This window comes from Euprymna scolopes, chromosome 19 (assembly GCF_053919585.1).
Source record: "Euprymna scolopes isolate OS-2025 chromosome 19, ASM5391958v1, whole genome shotgun sequence".
NCBI lineage: Eukaryota > Metazoa > Mollusca > Cephalopoda > Sepiida > Sepiolidae > Euprymna > Euprymna scolopes.
The window spans coordinates 105,392,452-105,414,907 of record NC_136500.1 but is presented as its reverse complement, the minus strand read 5'-3'; positions in this window follow the sequence as shown (position 1 = coordinate 105,414,907).

Below are 22,456 nucleotides of genomic sequence, written 5' to 3'. Positions count from 1 at the left end.
AAACATCTCAACAAAAATAACCTTCTTAGTGACACTCAATATGGTTTCCGTTCTGCTAGATCTACAGCAGATGTGCTTACAGTTATATCTCATAGGATTAGCAAATCTCTCGATGGAGGCAACTTTTCTAGGGCAATTGCTCTTGACATATCTAAGGCCTGTGAAAGGGTATGGCATAAAGGTTTACTTCATAAGATCTCTATCTATGGTATTGCTGGAAATGTCTTCTCAATTATTAAATCATTTCTTTCTGATAGGTTCATAAGAGTAGTAGTTGAGGGGCAAATATCAGAAGCTCACAGTATTAATGCTGGTGTCCCTCAGGGGTCCATCCTGGGCCCAACTCTTTTCCTGATCTACATTAATGATCTTCCAAATCACATCCTTACATCATTTGTAGACATTTATGCTGACGATACTACCATTTATGGTAGCACATCTAAGACAGTAAACGACCAAGTTCTCTCCAATTCTCTCTCCTCTGATCTTGAGCACGTAGTACAATGGGGTAAGGAGTGGATGGTTACTTTTAATGCATCTAAAACCAAGCTTCTCTCTTTACATCATCAACATTCTGATCCACATCTGGCATCAATTGAAATGAATGGCTCTCGTCTTCAGGAGGCCTCTAGTTTTGATAAGCTTCTTGGCTTGACCATTACTCCTGATCTTAAATGGAACGCGTACATTAGATCTGTTGCCGGGGCCGCTGGAAAGATGGTGGGATCTTTCTATCGATCCGGTAGATATCTCACTGCTGATGCAATTCTCTATCTATATAAGAGCCAGGTACGTCCAAGGATGGAATACTGTTGCCACATCTGGGCAGGAGCTGCTAGAAAGGACTTGCCCTGCCTTGATAGAGTTCAAAATAGACTTCGTAGCCTCGTAGGAGATGTCCTTTTCTCTTCCTTGCAACCTCTATCTCACAGAAGAGATGTTGCGAGTTTGTCTCTGATATATCGTTATTTTCATGGAAAGTGTTCGACTGAGCTTCAATCTATGGTCCCCCCTCGCCAAACTTTCACAAGAAACACTCATCTAGCTGTAAACACTATCAAAAATTCCCCCCACTCTTTATCTGTGCCTAAACCTAAACGTAGATTCCATGAACAAAGCTTCTTTCTTAGAACTGCACGCCTGTGGAATTGTCTTCCGTTTTCCTGCTTTCCGGCTGACTACAATATGGTTGTCTTCAAGTCTAACGTAAATAAGTTCTTGATGAGCCGTTCCATATAAGTTATCAAATTTACCAAATTTTCATTACTAATGATTACTATATTGTCCAATTTCTACTGTACACTCTTTAACCCTTATCCTTGAGTGGCCTCTTGGCCTTGATAATGTGGTGATGCGTATGTAAAAAAAAACAAAAAAAACTGCCGTCTTCGTGTCGTCTTTCTACCAAAGTCAAGGTAATGTGAAATCATTTATATGAACATTGTTCCCACTCATCTTCATGATGAATTTTGTGTATAACTCATCTAAGAAATGTGTCCCCCTCTCCATCTAAGTAATGACTGTCCCCTCCGGTGTTAAAGAACTGATCAATCTCTCTCCACTCTAATATATGTTAAAAGAAGGAACATCCACAGAACTGTAAAAGGTATAAATGTTTTTCTCTTCTCTCCACCTCTGTAATATCTGTGTAAATGTATCTTCCTCTCATCAATATGAATATCACCAGCCCTCTCTCTCTCTCTCTCTCTCTCTCTCTCTCTCTCTCTCTCTCTCTCTCTCTCTCTCTCTCTCTCTCTCTCTCTATAATATGGTCTCCTATGCAACATATTTATTATTTACTTTTTTCGCTAGTTTAGCGTTTTTTTATTCATAGACATGAGTTGCGTTTTTTTATTCATAGACATGAGTTGCCCATTATTTTTATGGGACGTATTTTTAATATTATTTAATATTATTACGTGGATAAAAATAAAGCAGATAGTTTGTCCATATTGATTAAAAAATAAACTCTGAATTTCTTGAAGAAACAGTTATAGCAGCACTAAAAGGAAAACAATAACTAGCGGATATACTAATTAATACCGTTAAAAAATGACCGGTCACACTGGAAGAAATAAACAAAAGCAGTGGACATGGATGAAGAAACAAGTAGGGTGGAAGTAGGGTGAAACGAAAAGTAAAAAAGGATTAAAAGTGTTTTTTTATATGCAACGAAATGTGGATGAATGCAAATAGAGTTGTAATACCGCTAGTCTTACAAAAGTGACATCTGCAAGAATTTCATATAGACCATTTGGAAGTCTCCAGAATAAAGTCATTGATGAGAGGTTACACTTATTTTCTTAGAATGGATCAATACATTAACAATCTTGTTAAACAATGTAAAGGTTTCAAATTAACAGCAAAAGCTCCACTGATGAGACTCAGCTCTCGCCGAACACAAATGTTCCTTGGACATGTATTCATATGGATTACGCAGGACCATTGAAGGGATACTATTACCTAGTAATCGAAATAGTTTTAATGACCTGAAATTTATAGATAACACACCCAACAGCTTCGAACACTATAAATACGTCAGACAAAATATGTGATCGTGTATGAGTACCAAATACATTTGTAAGCGACAATAGTACTATGTTGACAGGATGAGAATTTAAGAACTATTGTATGGTGGCAATGGAACACCTCACGACAACGTACAATACTAAGCCTACCAAACAGGTGGAAAGGTTTGCTGATACCTTCATAAGAACATCGAAGGGGAACGACAATATCGACATGGAAGAAAACAGCATTAAATAATTCCTAACGATTTATAGGATAACACCAAATCAAAATACTAACGCAAATTTATGACCGGCTGAAATAATGTTTGTAAAACGATACACTCAGAATACTACCAAGTAATAAAAGAAATAAATCACTAAAGATAATGAAAAATATAAAACATAAAGACGAAGATAAAGTTTGTTTTGAGAAATTATTGGGCAGGAAAGTGTTTTGGGGAGGACGGTATAATATCAAAAAGAATTGAAAAAAATGTCTATATAATAAAACTTGTCTATATAATAAAAATTGTCAATATAATAAAAACTGTCTATATAATAAAATGTCTATATAATAAAAATTGTCCATATAATAAAAGTTGTCTATATAATAAAACTTGTCCATATAATAAAAAATATCCATACAATAAAAATGTCTATATAATAAAAATTGTCTGTATAATAAAAATTGTCCATATGATAAAAAAATGTCCATATAATAAAAATGTCTATATAATAAAAATTGGCTATATAATAAAAAATGTCTATATGATAAAAGTTGTCTATATAATAAAAATTGTCCATATAATAAAAGTTATCTATATAATAAACATTTCTGTATAATAAAAATTGCCCATATAATAAATATTTCTATATAATAAAAATTGTCTGTATAATAAAAATTGTCCATATAATAAAAATTGTCTATATAATAAAAATTGTCTATATAATAAAAGTTGTCTATATAATAAAACTTGTCCATATAATAAAGCTTGTCTATATAATAAAACTTGTCCATATAATAAAAGTCGTCTATATAATAAAAATTGTCTATATAATAAAAATTGTCCATATAATAAAAGTTGTCTATATAATAAAAATTGTCTATATAATAAAAAAGAAATACATTTTCTCATGAAAGATATAAATCAGTCGAGGCCCCGATGCATATAAACAGTGGAAAACAACATAGAATTTCCAATGGAAATGTTCAACAACACTTTCCAGATTAACTCTCCCATTAACAATGAAGTACCGATGGAGATAATATCAATTTCAACAGTTGCAGCTTCTTCAAATTCTAAAAATGCACCAATTTAAACTGTGAGATGTAAAAGGAAAAGAAATGAATGTTTAAAGTCAAAGAAAAATAAATGTCAAGAGCAAAATTCTAGGGAAGAATTTAACTCGAGTGAAGGTGTTTTAATGTAACAACCAAGCACTCTTCTAAAACTAATAATAGTTTACTGGAAACAATATAGAAAAAAAGTCAGTTTAACACACAGACGGAAGAAGAAAGAAAAAGTCCTCCACGCGTGTTATAGGGGGAATCCCCTTCGATACTTACACACACACACACACACACACACACACACACACACGCACGCACACACACACATACATCATTAGACTCTATTCTTGTTTTGTACTATTCTTACAATAATCATATTTTGTTATCTCAATCTTTGTTCGTATGATTACTCCACCTCAGATTATTCTTTAACTCATATCGAAATTCACGATGTAACATAATTACAAAAATAAATCGGTCGCCTTCTAAAAATTTCGAATCTATTTTGTATCTTGAACCACATCATACAAACGCCGTAATCAAGTCAGCAGCATGAGTACACTTGCACTAACGAACCGTAACTTCTGTTATTAGCGTTTTCATCAAAGGCTGCGTTCCCCTCAAAACCTTAAACCAAATATAATAACTGCCTTAGTCAATTCGTCTGAATTTCGGTTGTTATACTTGCTTACCAAAATTGTAGATTTAAAAAATACCAAATGAACTATATTCGATCGTGTTTTTTCATTTCTGAAACTTGTTTTCCTTTATTTGACTAGTTATTCCATTATGTTATCATGTGATGCAACAATGCAAGGTGACATCAGCTTCTATTAAAGTCCGAATTAAAAAAACGTTGAAATACTGTAATCGTTTAGATATTTTCATAATACCCTGTTTTGAACGAATTGATCAGATTGCTGTCTTTATGAGAAAATACTATTTATCACCACACACTACATACGATGTAATCAAGGCGACAGTATAAGTGCTCACTTGTATTATGGCTTCATTAAATTTCGGTTTGCACTTAAAACATGTACTTAATTTGGGTTTGTTCACAGTGCAATGGATGCACTAATCAATAGGTTGTTGGTTCGAATCCTCTCCGGGTAATTATTTTATTTTATTGTTTACCCTTTTCGAATCAAGTCGGCTCTTACAGTTTTATATTTTATTGAAGAAACCCGAACGTTTTAAAAAATCTGATTTCGAAAAATAATATTTACAAAATATTATTAAGTGACATCCATCAAAATTTATCTTGACTTTAAATTTAATCGCTTTTCCTCCGCCATTAAAATATTGAAAGCTTTGAAAGCTTTTTTCCATACAATAATTTTATAAATAGACATTAAAACAACTAAACTTCCAAGAAACGCCGTGTAGATGCGGAAGCAATAAACTTGAGAGACTATTTGTTAATGGTGTTTAAAACTTGAAACCGATAACAGCTAACAGGTATCTACCGAGATTTATAACGGATAATCAATAGACATTACTAACCAGTAAATATTTGTATTTAATACAGATAATAATAGATACAGATGCAGATAATAGTAAAAATTGTTTACTTCTGTGTTCAGACTTCTTCTACATTATTTTATTTTTATTTCTCATTTCTAAATTATCCTTAAATTCATTTAAATTTTATTGAACAATTCTATTTAGATTTGCTTTTACAATCGTGCTAGATCAAATTAACTGCAATGTCTTCAAATCGAAATAATATCCGCCAGAATCTTTATATTGTCATTTCAAATAGCGTTTCAGCTGAGCGTATTGCTTTTTTATGTCTTTTTTTAATTATCATTATTGTTGTGATCATCTTCCTCGTCTGTTTTTTGCTTTCGAATTATATTCTTGCGGCTCCCCGCCAGCATCGACCAATCTCCTTTCCTAGAGGAATCGTTAATTCCTTCACTTTTAGTTGGTTTATTTTTGCCGTTGTTTTTTTGTTTTCTTTTTTTTGTTTTTTCTCTTCCTTTCTTGTATTCTTGTTTGTTTAGTTTTATCTCTTTAATTTCTTTGTATTTTTTCTGTAAGTTTGGATCGAATTTCTCGAGCAATTCTTTTTGGGTGCGGTCTGAGAATCGGTGAAATGTTTTACGAGAAAACAAAACTAAACACGAAATCCTTCCAAAGAAGAAAGGGGCAGAGGGAGCGGCAAAGAATAACGGACGAGTGTCAAAACGCCAATGGAAAGAGGGAAATGGACGCTACTAATATATAGGTAATCAATCAACAAAACGAATAATGGCCGCTAACACTAAAAAAGAAATAATAAAATAAAATATACGGGCAACAGTCGCAAACCACCCCACTAACGCTACACACCCTAACCAGCGGAGACATTCGAGTTGGGGTTACATGGAGACGTCCGGTTAAAATTACCTTTATTATGAGCAAAACTCATCTCGTCTTAGTCACTTATTTATAGCTGTACTTCATTTAATAGATGAAATATAAAAGTAACAAAGAAACGAGTTTACTTTCGACTAGCATGTTTTTGTGGCGTTGCCCGTCACTATACAAAAATAATACTAATGATAAACAAAAAAAAGTATCTAATTGCTGATATTAGAAAGAATATATAATTTCCTTCACTTCAGTAATGGGCAATTTAATTTCCTTATTTATTTTAATACATATATTTCCCATGTAGTATATTGAAAATCAGCTTTTTTTTTAACAAAACGGTCACTACTCATCAAGGCCTGGAGGCAGCTCGAGGATAAGGTTATTGAGTGTGCAATAGTCAATGGGGTCATTTCTTAGTAATCGTTAGTAGTAGAAATTTGGTAAATTGGATTATTAAATGGGATGGTTTATCAAGAATTTGTTTACGTTGGACTTGTAGTCAGTTGGAAAACAAACTAACAGAAGAGAGTTCCACAGGCGTGCAGTTCTTAGAAAGAAGGTTTGTTCATGGTATCTACGTTTCGGTCTAGGCACAGATAAAGAGTAGGAAAAATTAATGATAGTGGTTTCAGCTAGACGGGTGTTTTCGTGAAACATTGGCGAGGGGGACCATAGATTGGAGCTCAGACGAGCACTTGCCATGGAAAAAACGATAAAGCAGAGACAGGCTCGCAACGTCTCTTTTGTGGGAAAGAGGTTGCAGGGAAGAGAATAGGGCAACCCCCTCCACTAAGCTACGAAGTCTATTTTGAACTCTGTTAAGGCCGGATAAGCTGCTTCTAGCAGCTCCTGCCCAGATCTGGCAACAGTACTCTATAATTGGACGTACTTTGCTCTTAAAATAGTTTTTATTTCGTCGACTAACATGCCTGTAATACAGAAATCAAGACGCTATATTATTGGATTTATTTCTTACTAGAAATTAATTAGTATATATAGAGTCTCTTTTTCGAAGTTTTCCTCATATAAAATCAATATTTTATTAATTAGAATTAAATATTTTGTATGATATTGGCCCATGTTCTCAAGAACATATCATGCAGTTCGATTGAATTTCTTTCACAAAAATAGGCTAACTGGAGATATTTTTCAAATAGACATTATCTTAAACATTTATTTCAGAATTAACCTACATATATACAGACAATTGCAACAGAATTAGCCGGGGGAATTAATTCAGTTACGAAAATATAAGACTGTAGATTTAACAGTCTCGGTTCCAATAACTGGTCTCGGTATCAGTGTTTTTTGTTAGAAATCTGTTATTTTCATAACTTTAAATAATAAAATGCAATAGCGTAAATTAAAAGCAAGGTACGGGCAAATGATTAGCAGATGCTGAAAATGTATCGATATTTTGACTCCCCCCTTCACCAAAACCTCAGGAAATTTGAATGAAATTTTCTGTATTTATTAAGTAATGTTCAGGAAAACAATGAACCCATCAACATTTTTTAATCTTACTGAAAATTTATTATTTTGTGTAACCAAAATACACTTTTACTAAAGTTATAGTTTTAAATACTAAACAAACGCATAAATTTAATATGGGTTTTATGAAAATAAAGCATCGTAGGTTGTAACAATTAAACAAAACAGTTTTTCAGAAACATTACGAAAAAAAATCCCCTAAAGTCTGTGTTAATAATATTATAACTCGAAGAAAAAATAATTTTATCAAACTTATGATGTTATCGAATTTCAAATTATATATTCAATATTGTTAATCAAAAATAATAATTGCAAAAAATAGTTCATGTTATTAATAAATAAGGTAACAATTTTAGCGTAATTTTTACGTTTAATATTTCAATATTTTCCTTGCACGCATGAACGTGTAAAATCAGCGTAAGAATTTTTTCTAGAACTTTGCAAAACAAAAATTGTAAATATTGAATATCAGGAACACAAAAAAAAATAATCTAATAATGGGGGGAAATGCAGGCAACGATTCATTTGTTTACCTACGGATACACAACGTTGAAAAAAATCGCAGACAGTTTCGCCCCTTACTCAACCCATCTCTAGAATAATCTTCAAAGAAAATAAAGAAATTTTTACTTGTGTATATTCATAAATATTTTAATTAGATAAGCCTTTCCTGCTTTATTACAACAAAAAAAAAAATTAAACGATATTACGCTTGTCGTGATCCGTTGCTTCGTGAAAATCAGCGCCATTAGTTCTTACATTTTCAACGGGACGTTTGTTTTGTTTTTTTTTTTTTGGGGGGGGGCAACAGTAAATTGCTTTTTTTGTCTTATTATGATTTTTGTTTGTTATAAAACTCATGCACATTTTTAAGTAAAGATGTAAGAAAGCTTTTTACTCTAATAGTCTCTTCCCTAGAATTGCTAGACATTGGAATTCCCTCTCGGGTTCCTGTTTCCCCGACTGTGCATTGTTCGGGGTAAAAATACAATTTTTTTTTTAAGTTTAATGGAAAACATGGATATCTATATGCCTCATATGTGATGAAGAAAACTACCACTCAAGCAAAGTGGAAAAACAGAGGAGGTTAATTATCTGCAATTAATATATATCTGTAGGATATAAATTAACGTTTAATGGCTCCGTTATGCGAACTGCCATTTCATGTCTTAGTAATGCTGCCAAAACTTAGGGTTAGTTTTAGGATGTAATAAAACAGAGCTTGTGTGTTATTTAAAATTATTCGTAACTGCTAAGTTCACGGAAAGCGATCCTTCCAGGCGTTACCATCGTTTATTGCATGGTGTATCTACTTCTTATTGCTTGATTATTATTCGAGGGACTGTTAATAATACATTTTTACCAAAATAGTCTTTATTTTGTTACAAATTTATTATTAACAGTCCCTCGAATAATAATTTTCTCCGTCCCACTATTGTTAAGATAATAAGTGAGCTTATGTGCCAAATAGATCCTAATTTGGCTTTTTTATAAATACTAGTTAAAGAAGTAACTTCGATTGCAAATCGAACTACTTTTATGAATTTGGTTGACAGGAGATTTTTAACAATCGCCTTTAAAATACAAAATTAAAAAGGAGGTTTAAGGGATCATTATAATTGGTCAATTATAATTAGAATCTACAGCTATCAAATTCCACACCATTAATTGATAAATGTTTTTAAAAGGATGTTGGAGCGTAAATGTTTTAAGAAACCCAAGCCATTTTCTATTTGACTGAATTTCGGGAAAGGATACAGAAAAATGAAAATAAGGGCATTTGAATGGTAGGGAAGCATAAACAAAACGTTACATTGACAATACTAGACATTTTTAAGGGTAAAGAGAAATTTTCTTTTCAGCTACTCGAAACAATCACAAACATTATATTTGTTTATATTCTATTTGTTTATGTATGTGTGAAGTTATTTCTAGATTATATCTGCGCTGCTTGGAGAAGAGAAAACATATCTGAAATGTTTTCCTTGCTGTTGGTGAACGTAAAGTAATTGTGCGGAAAGAGAGGGTGTATTGGATAATGATGACTATGAGACAGGACGAGAGATAGAGAGAGAGAGAGACACATAGAGTGAAAACAGAACTAGAAAAGGAAATAAATAAAGAGAAATGGGGGTGATGGTGTCCAATGGGAGAAAATTATAAAGCCAGCATGAAAAACAAGATCCTGGAAAGAAAAAATAGATTTCCAATAAATATTATTTCTGTTCTTAATTATTTTCTGTGTCCTCAATTGATTTTATTTGATTTTATTATTTCTATACTAAATTCTAAGTAAATAACTAATGCATAAATTTACAGTAGGATACAAAATTGTGAGACAAAACGATGGAAATACATTAAAAATAATTGAAATGGATTTTCGGTTGGTTTTGTTCTAAAACTAATATTCTAAAGTATATAATCTAATGTAGTAGAATGACTTATGTATATATTTGAAATGACTTATCACAATTTTTGATTATTGTGATCAATTCAAGGAAACTGTTAGATGTTTTTTAAATGTAATATTTGTTATAGAAATTTTTTAAATGTAATATTTGTTATAGAAGTTTTTTTAAATGTAATATTTGTTATAGAAATTTTTTAAATGTAATATTTGTTATAGAAAGTGTTAAATGCAATATTTGTTAAAGAACTTTTTTTAAATGTAATATTTGTTATAGAAATTTTTTAAATGTAATATTTGTTATAGAAATTTTTTAAATGTAATATTTGTTATAGAAGTTTTTTTAAATGTAATATTTGTTATAGAAATTTTTTAAATGTAATATTTGTTATAGAAATTTTTTAAATGTAATATTTGTTATAGAAATTTTTTAAATGTAATATTTGTTATAGAAGTTTTTTTAAATGTAATATTTGTTATAGAAATTTTTTAAATGTAATATTTGTTATAGAAGTTTTTTAAATGTAATATTTGTTATAGAAAGTGTTAAATGTAATATTTGTTATAGAAGTTTTTTTAAATGTAATATTTGTTATAGAAATTTTTTAAATGTAATATTTGTTATAGAAGTTTTTTAAATGTAATATTTGTTATAGAAATTTTTTAAATGTAATATTTGTTATAGAAATTTTTTAAATGTAATATTTGTTATAGAAATTTTTTAAATGTAACATTTGTTATAGAAATTTTTTAAATGTAATATTTGTTATAGAAATTTTTTAAATGTAATATTTGTTATAGAAATTTTTTAAATGTAATATTTGTTATAGAAATTTTTTAAATGTAACATTTGTTATAGAAATTTTTTAAATGTAATATTTGTTATAGAAGTTTTTTAAATGTAATATTTGTTATAGAAATTTTTTAAATGTAATATTTGTTATAGAAATTTTTTAAATGTAATATTTGTTATAGAAATTTTTTAAATGTAACATTTGTTATAGAAATTTTTTAAATGTAATATTTGTTATAGAAATTTTTTAAATGTAATATTTGTTATAGAAGTTTTTTAAATGTAATATTTGTTATAGAAGTTTTTTAAATGTAATATTTGTTATAGAAAGTGTTAAATGCAATATTTGTTACAGAACTTTTTTTAAATGTAATATTTGTTATAGAAATTTTTTAAATGTAATATTTGTTATAGAAGTTTTTTAAATGTAATATTTGTTATAGAAGTTTTTTAAATGTAATATTTGTTATAGAAGTTTTTTAAATGTAATATTTGTTATAGAAAGTGTTAAATGCAATATTTGTTAAAGAACTTTTTTTAAATGTAATATTTGTTATAGAAATTTTTTAAATGTAATATTTGTTATAGAAGTTTTTTAAATGTAATATTTGTTATAGAAAGTGTTAAATGCAATATTTGTTACAGAACTTTTTTTAAATGTAATATTTGTTATAGAAATTTTTTAAATGTAATATTTGTTATAGAAGTTTTTTAAATGTAATATTTGTTATAGAAGTTTTTTAAATGTAATATTTGTTATAGAAGTTTTTTAAATGTAATATTTGTTATAGAAAGTGTTAAATGCAATATTTGTTAAAGAACTTTTTTTAAATGTAATATTTGTTATAGAAATTTTTTAAATGTAATATTTGTTATAGAAGTTTTTTAAATGTAATATTTGTTATAGAAAGTTTTTTAAATGTAACATTTGTTATAGAAATTTTTTAAATGTAATACTTGTTATAGAAATTTTTTAAATGTAATATTTGTTATTGAAGTTTTTTAAATGTAATATTTGTTATAGAAGTTTTTTAAATGTAATATTTGTTATAGAAAGTGTTAAATGCAATATTTGTTAAAGAACTTTTTTTAAATGTAATATTTGTTATAGAAATTTTTTAAATGTAATATTTGTTATAGAAGTTTTTTAAATGTAATATTTGTTATAGAAGTTTTTTAAATGTAATATTTGTTATAGAAATTTGTAAATGTAATATTTTTTATAGAAATTGTTAAATGAAATATTTGTTATAGAAATTTTTAAATGAAATATTTGTTATAGAAATTGTTAAATGTTATATTTGTTATAGAAATTGTTAAATGAAATATTTGTTATAGAAAATGTTAAATGAAATATTTGTTATATTTTTAAATGTAATATTAGTTATAGAAATTGGTAAATGTAATATTGTTATAGAATTTTTTAATGTAATATTTATTATAGACATTTGTAAATGTAATATTTGATATAGAACTTTTTTAAATGTAATATTTGTTATATAAATTTTTTATATGTAATATTTGTTATAGAAATTGTTAAATGTAATATTTGTTATAGAAATTGGTAAATGTAATTTGTTATAAAAAAATTTTTAAATGTAATATTTGTTATAAAATTTTTTTTAAATGTAATATTTGTTATAGAAATTTTTTAATGTAATATTTGTTATAGAAATTTGTATATGTAATATTTGTTATAGAAATTTGTAAATGTAATATTTGTTATAGAAATTGTAAAGTGTAATATTTGTTATGGAAATTGTTAAATGTAATAGTTGTTATAGAAATTTGTAAATTTAATATTTGTTATAGAAATTTGTAAATGTAATATTTGTTATAGAGATTTTTTAAATGTTATATTTGTTATAGAAATTTTTTAATGTAATATTTATCATAGAAATTGTTGAATGTAATATTTGTTATACGAATTGCTAAATGTAATATTTGTTATAGAAATTTCCTTAAAATATTCAAAAAGTAATTAACAGTCAAAGATATTGTTTTGATTTCGGCAGCAAAATACTTATTGTATTTGAAGGGCAATATGTAAGTTTTACTCAATTAACAACTTTAAGCTAAAGGTGAGCTTTTAGTACTGAAACTCGGGATTAACCGAGTTTAAGCAAAATCTCTGACGCAATACAGCAATTTGAAAGATAATAGTTTGCTTGTAATCTTTGCAAGGGTATATTTTTCTTCAGTTTTATTTCATTATCTTGTTTAACTAAATGCAGTTTAGTTTATGACAATTTTTAACAAATTACCTTTAATGGGATCACTCGAAATTTAATTATTACCGCCATATAAGTATCGTTTAGCCATTAAATTATTAATACTAATTGAATCAAATCGTCATAAGTGGTATTTAGCTTATTAGTGTAGTATGTTTAATTATAAAGCTAAAAGATAAAAGTTACATAGAACTTTATTTTATCATCAGATCGATTAGGATGAAAAATGAGAAGAGCGTAGCAAAGAACCTCGTTGGACCATGACATTTCGAAGCTAAATGCTTCTTATCAGAAGAAGAGTCCATCCTGGGCCCAACTCTTTTCCTGATCTACATTAATGATCTTCCAAATCACATCCTTACATCATTTGTAGACATTTATGCTGACGACACTACCATTTATGGTAGCACATCTAAGACAGTAAACGACCAAGTTCTCTCCAATTATCTCTCCTCTGATCTTGAGCACGTAGTACAATGGGGAAAGGAGTGGCTGGTTACTTTTAATGCATCTAAAACCAAGCTTCTCTCCTTACATCATCAACATTCTAATCCACATTTGGCATCAACTGAAATGAATGGCTCTCGTCTTCTGGGGGCCTCAAGTTTTGACAAGCTTCTGGGCTTGACCATTACTCCTGATCTTAAATGGAACACGTACATCAAATCTGTTGCCAAGGCCGCTGGAAAAATGGTGGGATCTTTCTATCGATCCGGTAAATATCTCACTGCTGATGCTATTCTCTATCTATATAAGAGCCAGGTACGTCCAAGGATGGAATACTGTTGCCACATCTGGGCAGGAGCTGCTAGAAAGGACTTGTCCTGCCTTGATAGAGTTCAAAATAGACTTCGTAGCCTCGTAGGAGATGTCCTTTTCTCCTCCTTGCAACCTCTATCTCACAGAAGAGATGTTGCGAGTTTGTCTCTGATGTATCGTTATTTTCATGGAAAGTGTTCGACTGAGCTTCAATCTATGGTCCCCCCCTCGCCAAACTTTCACAAGAAACACTCGTCTAGCTGTAAACACTATCAATAATTCCCCCCACTCTTTATCTGTGCCTAAACCTAAACGTAGATTCCATGAACAAAGCTTCTTTCTTAGAACTGCACGCCTGTGGAATTGTCTTCCGTTTTCCTGCTTTCCGGCTGACTACAATATGGTTGTGTTCAAGTCTAAAGTAAATAAGTTCTTGATGAGCCGTTCCATATAAGTTATCAAATTTACCAAATTTTCATTACTAATGATTATTATATTGTCCAATTTCTACTGTACACTCTTTAACCCTTATCCTTGAGTGGCCTCTGGGCCTTGATAATGTGGTGATGCCTTTGTAAAAAAAAAAAAAAAAAAAAGAGAAAAGTTGGCGTTATACAAAAATAGCGGTATAAAAAACTTAAGTCCATTTAGATTAGAAATGAAAATATAAGGGAGTATATATTGGGGACTTTACATAGTTTGTGATGTACTTTGTATTATTAGAATAAATATTTTGTGCAGTGTTGCAAATTATCCAAATATCACCAGTAACCCAGTTTTTAATAATTAGATATAAAAACGTACATTTAAAAAAATGGGGGGGGGTCATACAAAGTATTATTTCATTCACAGCCACTCAGCCCAATGATTAAGTACTAACGAAGAGATATATTATTACTTTAAAACACCTAGCAAATAATAAGACGATCATCATATCACCAGCAGATAAAGGAAGTAATTATGCAGAAATGCGCATATTTAAAGAACATAACTACACTGTTGGAAAACAAAAATACATCATCCAATACAAACTTTAGAAAAACTATAAACAAAGCATTGCAACTTTTTACAATTCTTATTAAAATGATAAAGCATGGATATCATATATAGAATACCACTCCAGTGTTCACAAATCTCACATCCCAATGCGCCCCATAATACCCAGTATTGCTAGCGCCACACACAACACTTCACGAGTCCTATCCAATATTCTAACCCTACTAATGGTCAATAATGTACTTCCCACATAAAAAGCAACTTTGAGCATTTACTAAAAAAAATAACATTAATGTAAAACATGACTTATTTTCTGTCCAAGATTAATTAAGTTTCAGTGTTCTTATGTATATTTGTAGAGTACTAGTCTGATCCTTCTTAGAAGTTTAGATTACCTCCAAACACAGAATATTTGGGATATATTGACGACATTTTAATTTTTTATTCTTGAAAACAAGCACATAGAGAATATTAAAACCAATTAGACACAGTCGAACCCTCAATAGAGTTTGCCTATGAAACAGAAAACAATCAGTTCAGACCATTTCTAGGCAATAATAATAATATAATATTCAACAATAAACTATTCTTTAAAATGCGTCGCGAAACTGCACAAAAGATATTGCATACATTTCTACTTACATCATAATAACAAAATAAAAGCAAGCATGATAATCGATTACTTCTAACGCGCATTCCGAATTTGTAGTCCAGAATATCTGAACAAAGAATTCAAATGCATCACAATTTTTGAAAACATTACATATTTTATATTAGATGCTATGATAAAACCACTACACATATTTTCAAAAAACAACAAACATAACAGAGACATATTCTTCTACCTACCCAGGTCAATAATTTGCAAGATTCTGAACAGATTATGAATTCCAGTAATACAAGCTATATCACAAACTATAAAACAAACATTAAAACAAAACATTTTCAAAGCAGACCTATATCTAATATCACGCTTAATACCCCGTCCCGTGGTAAACCTCAACGGGTAATAAATGAAAATCAAAATGAATATAAAAGACATAAAAAATAAATTCAATTATTCCTTATTACATGACAATTTTTTAGCTTTAAACACGCTACATTCATTTTTAAAAAATCCCGGCGAAGGATTCTTGATTCAGCAAGCACTACAATCTTAAATACAGTGTAACGGCTTCTATAAGTTATCGCTTTTAACCAGTAAACTCATATTAAAAGAACAGAACTTGAATTAATACACATATTAACGAACTTTCACCACATAAAATAATATCGATAATATAATGTTTAAACAGCAATAAATAAAAGAAAGGGCCACTTCATTACATATACACATCCAACATTTAGAATTCTAACAACTATGTTCATCCAAAAAAGAACACAAACAGCATTACATCTTTAAAATTTGAACGGCTATATCTCGTTTTAAAAAATATTCCATCATTCTATGTCATAAACGCTATGTATATTTTAAATGCTAGCGGTTATTTTCACATTCGAAAATACAAAAACAATCATTTCACATTACTAGACAACAAGTATATGTTCAATTATCGTACATGTATGACATTTCCTCAAATAACTCATCCCCAGAAATTCTTGAAATAAAGACGAAACGTTAATTAACATATAAATACTGTTTTTTTGTTCCTTTATATATATATATATATATATATTATATATATAATAAATTCCACAGCCAAACAACGTCGCAGCCCACAAAAGCCATGACAGTCAAAGAACCGGAAGTTCAAGACTCGAGTTTCGCCCTCATTTGAGCTCATCAGTAAGACACATCCGAACTCAAGATTCGAAACCCGGGCCTCTTGCATGCAAGGCAAGCACTCTACCAACTGAGCAAACGCCCCGCACACCAACCAACACAGATCAAGCAGACCGCGCCGAAATCCGACTGTTAAATGAACCTACTTTGTCTCAACAAGGGACGCGGTCATCCAACCAGCTAATAACCGCAAGCCGATGTCTCACAAGTAGGAGTTTTAACTAGAAAGGACGATGCCATCCAGCAATGCTAACCAAGCGAGCAACTTATGATAGAGTTTTCAGAATGTGAGAGATTGTATATAATAAATTCCACAGCCAAACAACAAGAACCATGACAGTCAAAGATCCGGAAGTCAAAGACTCGAGTTTCGCCCTCATTTGAGCAAAATAAGAAATGCCGTCAATTTTTTTAAACTTTGACCTATATTATGATCCCTTAGCATTTATTGTTTTGGACTCAAATTGAGTTATAAAGTTAGATCCATGTCCAAGGAACCTATATCTAAAATGTTAATTGTGTATACCCAAAATTGACGGAGGAGTTTGGTATAGTTCTCAATGGTCAAATCATTGAACTTTGACCCCTAAACAGCCAAATTTCTGGCCGAAAATGCATTGCAAAATGTTCCCAAATTTCAGTACCCTGTATATCAAAGTTTGAGTTTGTAGAGTTAAAAATGACAGTTACTGCATAGGAGAATTTACACAGACACACAGACACGCAGACAGTCAGACACATTCACTTTTATAGATATAAAGATACTAACTCAGCCCGGCGTTGTCCGGATGTTGGAGGTGTATGTTGAGCAAAAAAAAAAAAAAAGCTGTCAATTTTTTAAACTTTGACCCATATTATGACCCCTTAACATTTATTGTTTTGGGCTCAAATTAAGTTATAAAGTTAGATCCATGTAAAAAAAAAACTATATTTAAAATGTTTATTGTTTATACCCAAAATTGACGGAGGAGTTTGGTAGAGTTCTCAAAGGCCAAATCGTTTAACTTTGACCCCATAACAGCCAAATTTCTGGCCGAAAATAGATTACAAAGATTTTCCTAAATCTCAGTACACTGTATATCAAATTTCGAGTCTGTAGACTGAAAATTGACAGAGTTACTGCGTAGGGAAATGTATAGAGACACACATACACACAGACAGACACGATCCCTTTTATAGATATATAGATACTAGCATTTCAGTCTGGCGTTTCTCGGGTGTTTGGAAGTGTATGTTGAGCAAAAATAAAAAAAGCGGTCAATTTTTTTTATTTCACCCCTATTATGACCCCGTATCATTTATTGTTTTAGGATCAAAGCGAGTTATTAAGTTAGATCCATGTCCAAGGAACCTATATTTAAAATTTCAATTGTTTATACTCAACATTGGCGGAGGTGTTTAGTAGAGTTCTCAAAGGTCAAATCGTTTAACTTTGACCCCTTAACAGCTAAATTTCTGTCCGAAAACGGATTACAAAGATTTTCCGAAATCTCCATACCCGGTATATCAAATTTCGAGTCTGTAGACTGAAAATTGACTGAGTTATTGTGTCCGGAAATGTACAGAGAGAGAGAGAGAGAGAGACAGATAGACACTTTCACTTGTATAGATATATAGATATATTAGTATTAAGAGATACGAACGATTAATATCGTATTTTTGTGTGACGCTGAATGCCAAATAAAAAGTCATAAACAAAAATAGAAGCGTGGTGTTCAGTTTCCACTTCGTAGATTTAAAGTTTGTCAGAACCTCCCCCCATATATATATATATATATATATATATATATATATATATATATATATATATATATTAAAATAACTGACTTATTATAATAAAGGTATTCATGTATGTTTGTTTTTGTTCAAAATTTTAAAAAAGCACTGTTTCTAACATTAATTTTCATACAAAAAAGGGACGTTTACACACTTTCATTTCAGCGTGATATATATATATATATATATATATATATATATATATATATATATATATATATATATACATTCAAACAAAACTTACATCCTATTTTGCAGATTACATTAAAGAAAATCTGTTTTTTTTTATGTGAGAGTTATATCCTCTTTGCGCTAGTAGAGGTATATGCTGTTTAATTTTCATAGATGTTTTATGCTTACATAAACCCAATGTGATTCACTATTAGGAAAATCGTAAAAGTGAGAATATTCTTTTTTTTACATAGAATTCACCACTTATCAAGGCCGGAGCCCACTCGGGGATCAGGGATAATGAATGTACAGCAGTTAATAGGATAATATCGTAGTTGGTAGTGGAGATTTGGTATATTTGATTACTTACGGGGACGGTTCAAGAAGAATTTGTCTACGTTCGACTTGGAGACGACCAAATTGTAGTCAGTTGGAAAGCAGGAAAACGGAAGAGAGTTCCACAGGCGTGCAGTTCTAAGAAAGAAGCTTTGTTCATGGAATCTACGTTTAGGTTTAGGCGCAGATAAAGATTGAGGGAAATTATTGATAGACGAGTGTTTTTCGTGAAAGTTTGGCGAGGGGGGGAGAGCCAAAGATTGAAGCTCAGACGAGCACTGAGTTTTTCGGAATATTTTAAATAGTGACTAAACCCACTACTGTATTTCAACTTGGCAACGCCGGGTATTTACAGTTAGTACATATATATACTAACATTTCAGCCCGGCGTTGCTCGGGTGGTTGGAGGTACCGTAAAGGAGGAAAAGAACGGGGAAAAACGTGACGCCTTTGCTGTTGCGACCACCGTCAAACCGGGAGTGACGTAGGTTTTAATTAAGGCTAGACAATCGAAAAGAGGGGATGACTTTCGAAAATATCGGCGAAAAAAGCGACCCCTCCCTATAGAAAAGTGCCCCGTTGAGGGTGAAGAAATTAATGTTTTTAGCCAATCTTTCGGTATTTTTCGTCTGAAGGGTCGAGCTTCAAGCGATACTGATCTTGTGAAAATCCGTCGCTTCTGTCGAAAGTTTTAGGCAGACATGCTAACATACATACATTTATATATTGACTAGCGGGGCTACAAGGCGTTGCTCGGGACCGTATAAGCAATGAGAAAATTGAATTTGATTTTGAATATATTTGTTATTATTTAATGTCTATGTATCATTTGCTATTTCGAGCAAAAGAATATTTTACCTACCTAGGACGGGTATTACACGTATGAAATAATTGTATCTTACCTAGGGTAGGTAATTTACAGCATGTATATGAAATAATTTTACCTTTGCAAGGACGGGGAATATACAACATATATTTAAAATAATATTACCTACCCTCGGGCGGGTAATTTAAATACATATATGAAACAATTTCACATGCATTTTTCTTACCCCAAAACAGGCATTACTTTCTCCAACCCCACCCATAAAAGAAAACTCAAGAGCCCGTTTGAAATTAACATAAGCATGCTCCTTTCTACCCACTACTACAACCATCACATCATTCCCGGATGATTACATAATCACCCCTACAGACACTAGCCTAGTAAACTTTCATAGTAAACCAACAATATATATGTATTAATCTAATTTTGAGATCGTAAACTGTTTAAGCCATTCAAGCTTGAGTAACGTCGGGTAGTGTATATGTGCAGCTATCTAATACAATCCCGGGCGACACCAAGTATTCGTCTATTCTGTATTTGTAACTATATCATTCAATCCCATGCGATGCCAGGTATTCTGTTAGTATTTATCTCCACCTGCATTATTAAATCACGGGCGATGCCTGGTATTGTGCTTCTATATATTTCCATCTATCTCATTCAATACGGGGCGATGCAGGGTATTCTACTAATATATATTTCCACCTATCTCATCCAATCCCAAGCGACGCCAGGTATTTTGGTAATATATATTCTCACCTATTTCATTCAATCCCGGCCAACGCCTGGTGTTCTGCTAGTATATATCTCCATCAATCTCATTAAATCCTGGGCGATGCAAGGTATTCTGTTAGTACATATTTCAATCAACCTAATTCAATCTAAGGCAACGCCAGGTATTCTGCTAGTATATATTTGCAACTTTCTCATTGGATCCCAGTCGCCCGTGTAATCTGCATGTATCTCATTCAATCTCGACTCCGGGTAATTTGCTAGTATATATGTGGACGTATCTCATTGAATCCCATAATTCTTGGATATATTACTAATTTAGACAATCATTTATCATAATTCAACCCACATTATCGTCCATCACTTACAAAAATAATAACTTTGATACATTTTCTGGGCTGTTTATTTCATTACAAACACACCATACTCATATTGCATCATTTTTCATAATTATTGGATATGTTACTAATTTGACAATTATTTTCACGATTCAACTCACATTATCGCCCCCCTTACTAAAGTAATACATTTGATACATTGCCTGGGCTGTTTATTTTATTACAGACACACAAATAAAATAACTCGCATTTCATCATTTTTCATAATTCTTGGATATGTTACTAATTTCGACAATCATTTTTTTCCATTCAACGATATTATCGCCCCCCCCCATCACTAAAATAATAACTTTGATACATTGTCTGGGCTGTCTATTTCCTTACAAACACACCAATCAAGTAACTCACATTTCATCATTTTTCATAATTCTTGGATATGTTACTTATTTCGATAATAATTTTTCATGATTTAACCTACATTATCGCTCACCTCTGTCTAAAATAATAACTTTGAGACACTGTCTTGACTAGTTATTTCATTACAAACACACATTCCAAATAACTCATATTTCATCATTTTTCATAATTCTTGGATATATTACTAATTTCGAGTTAACCTACATAATCGCCCCCCTTTTATTAAAGTAATAACTTTTAGACATTGTGTTGGCTGTTTATTTCATTACAAATACACCAACCAAGTAACTCACATTTTATCAGTTTTCATAATTCTTGGATATGTTACTAATTTCGGCAAACATTTTTCATGATTTTACTTACATTATCTCCGCTACCACTCCCTTACTAAAATAAAAACTTTGATCCATTGTCTGGGTTGTTTATTTCATTACAAACAGACCAATCAAATAATATTTCATCATTTTTCATGATTCCTTGGGTATGTTACTTATTTTGACAATCATTTTTCATGAAGTAGCCCATATTATCGCCCTCCTCCCACTTACTAAAATAATAACTTTGATCCATTGTCTGGGTTGTTTATTTCATTACAAATACACCAATCAAATAACTCATAGTTCACCATGCTTCATAATTCTTGGATATGTTACTAATTTTGACGACCAATTTTCATTATTTAACCGATATTATCGCTCTACTTTTACTAAAATAATAACTGTGAGACATTGTCTAGGCTATTTATTTCAATACAAACACACCAAACAAATAACTCATATTTCATCATTTTTAAAAATTCTTGAATATGTTACTAATTTCGACAATTATTTTAATGATTTAACCCACATTATCGCCCCACTATTATTAAAATAATAACTTTGATACATTATGCGATTATATATTTCCAGCGACGTCATTCAATACCGGGTGATGGTGGGTACAAAGCTAGTATATATTTCCAGCAAGGTTATTCAATCCCAGAACATGCCAGGTACTCTGCTAGTACATATTTTCAGCAATGTAATTGAATCCAAGGGCATGCCAGGTATGCTTCTATTATATATTTCCAACTATTTAATCCAATCAAGGACGATGCTGGGTATTCGGTTGGTATATATTAACACCTGTCTCAGTCAATCCCGGGCGGCGATGGGTATTCTGCTAGTATATAATTCAACCTACCTCATTCAATCTCTGGCGACGATGGATTTTCTGTTAGTATATATTTCCGCCTATAT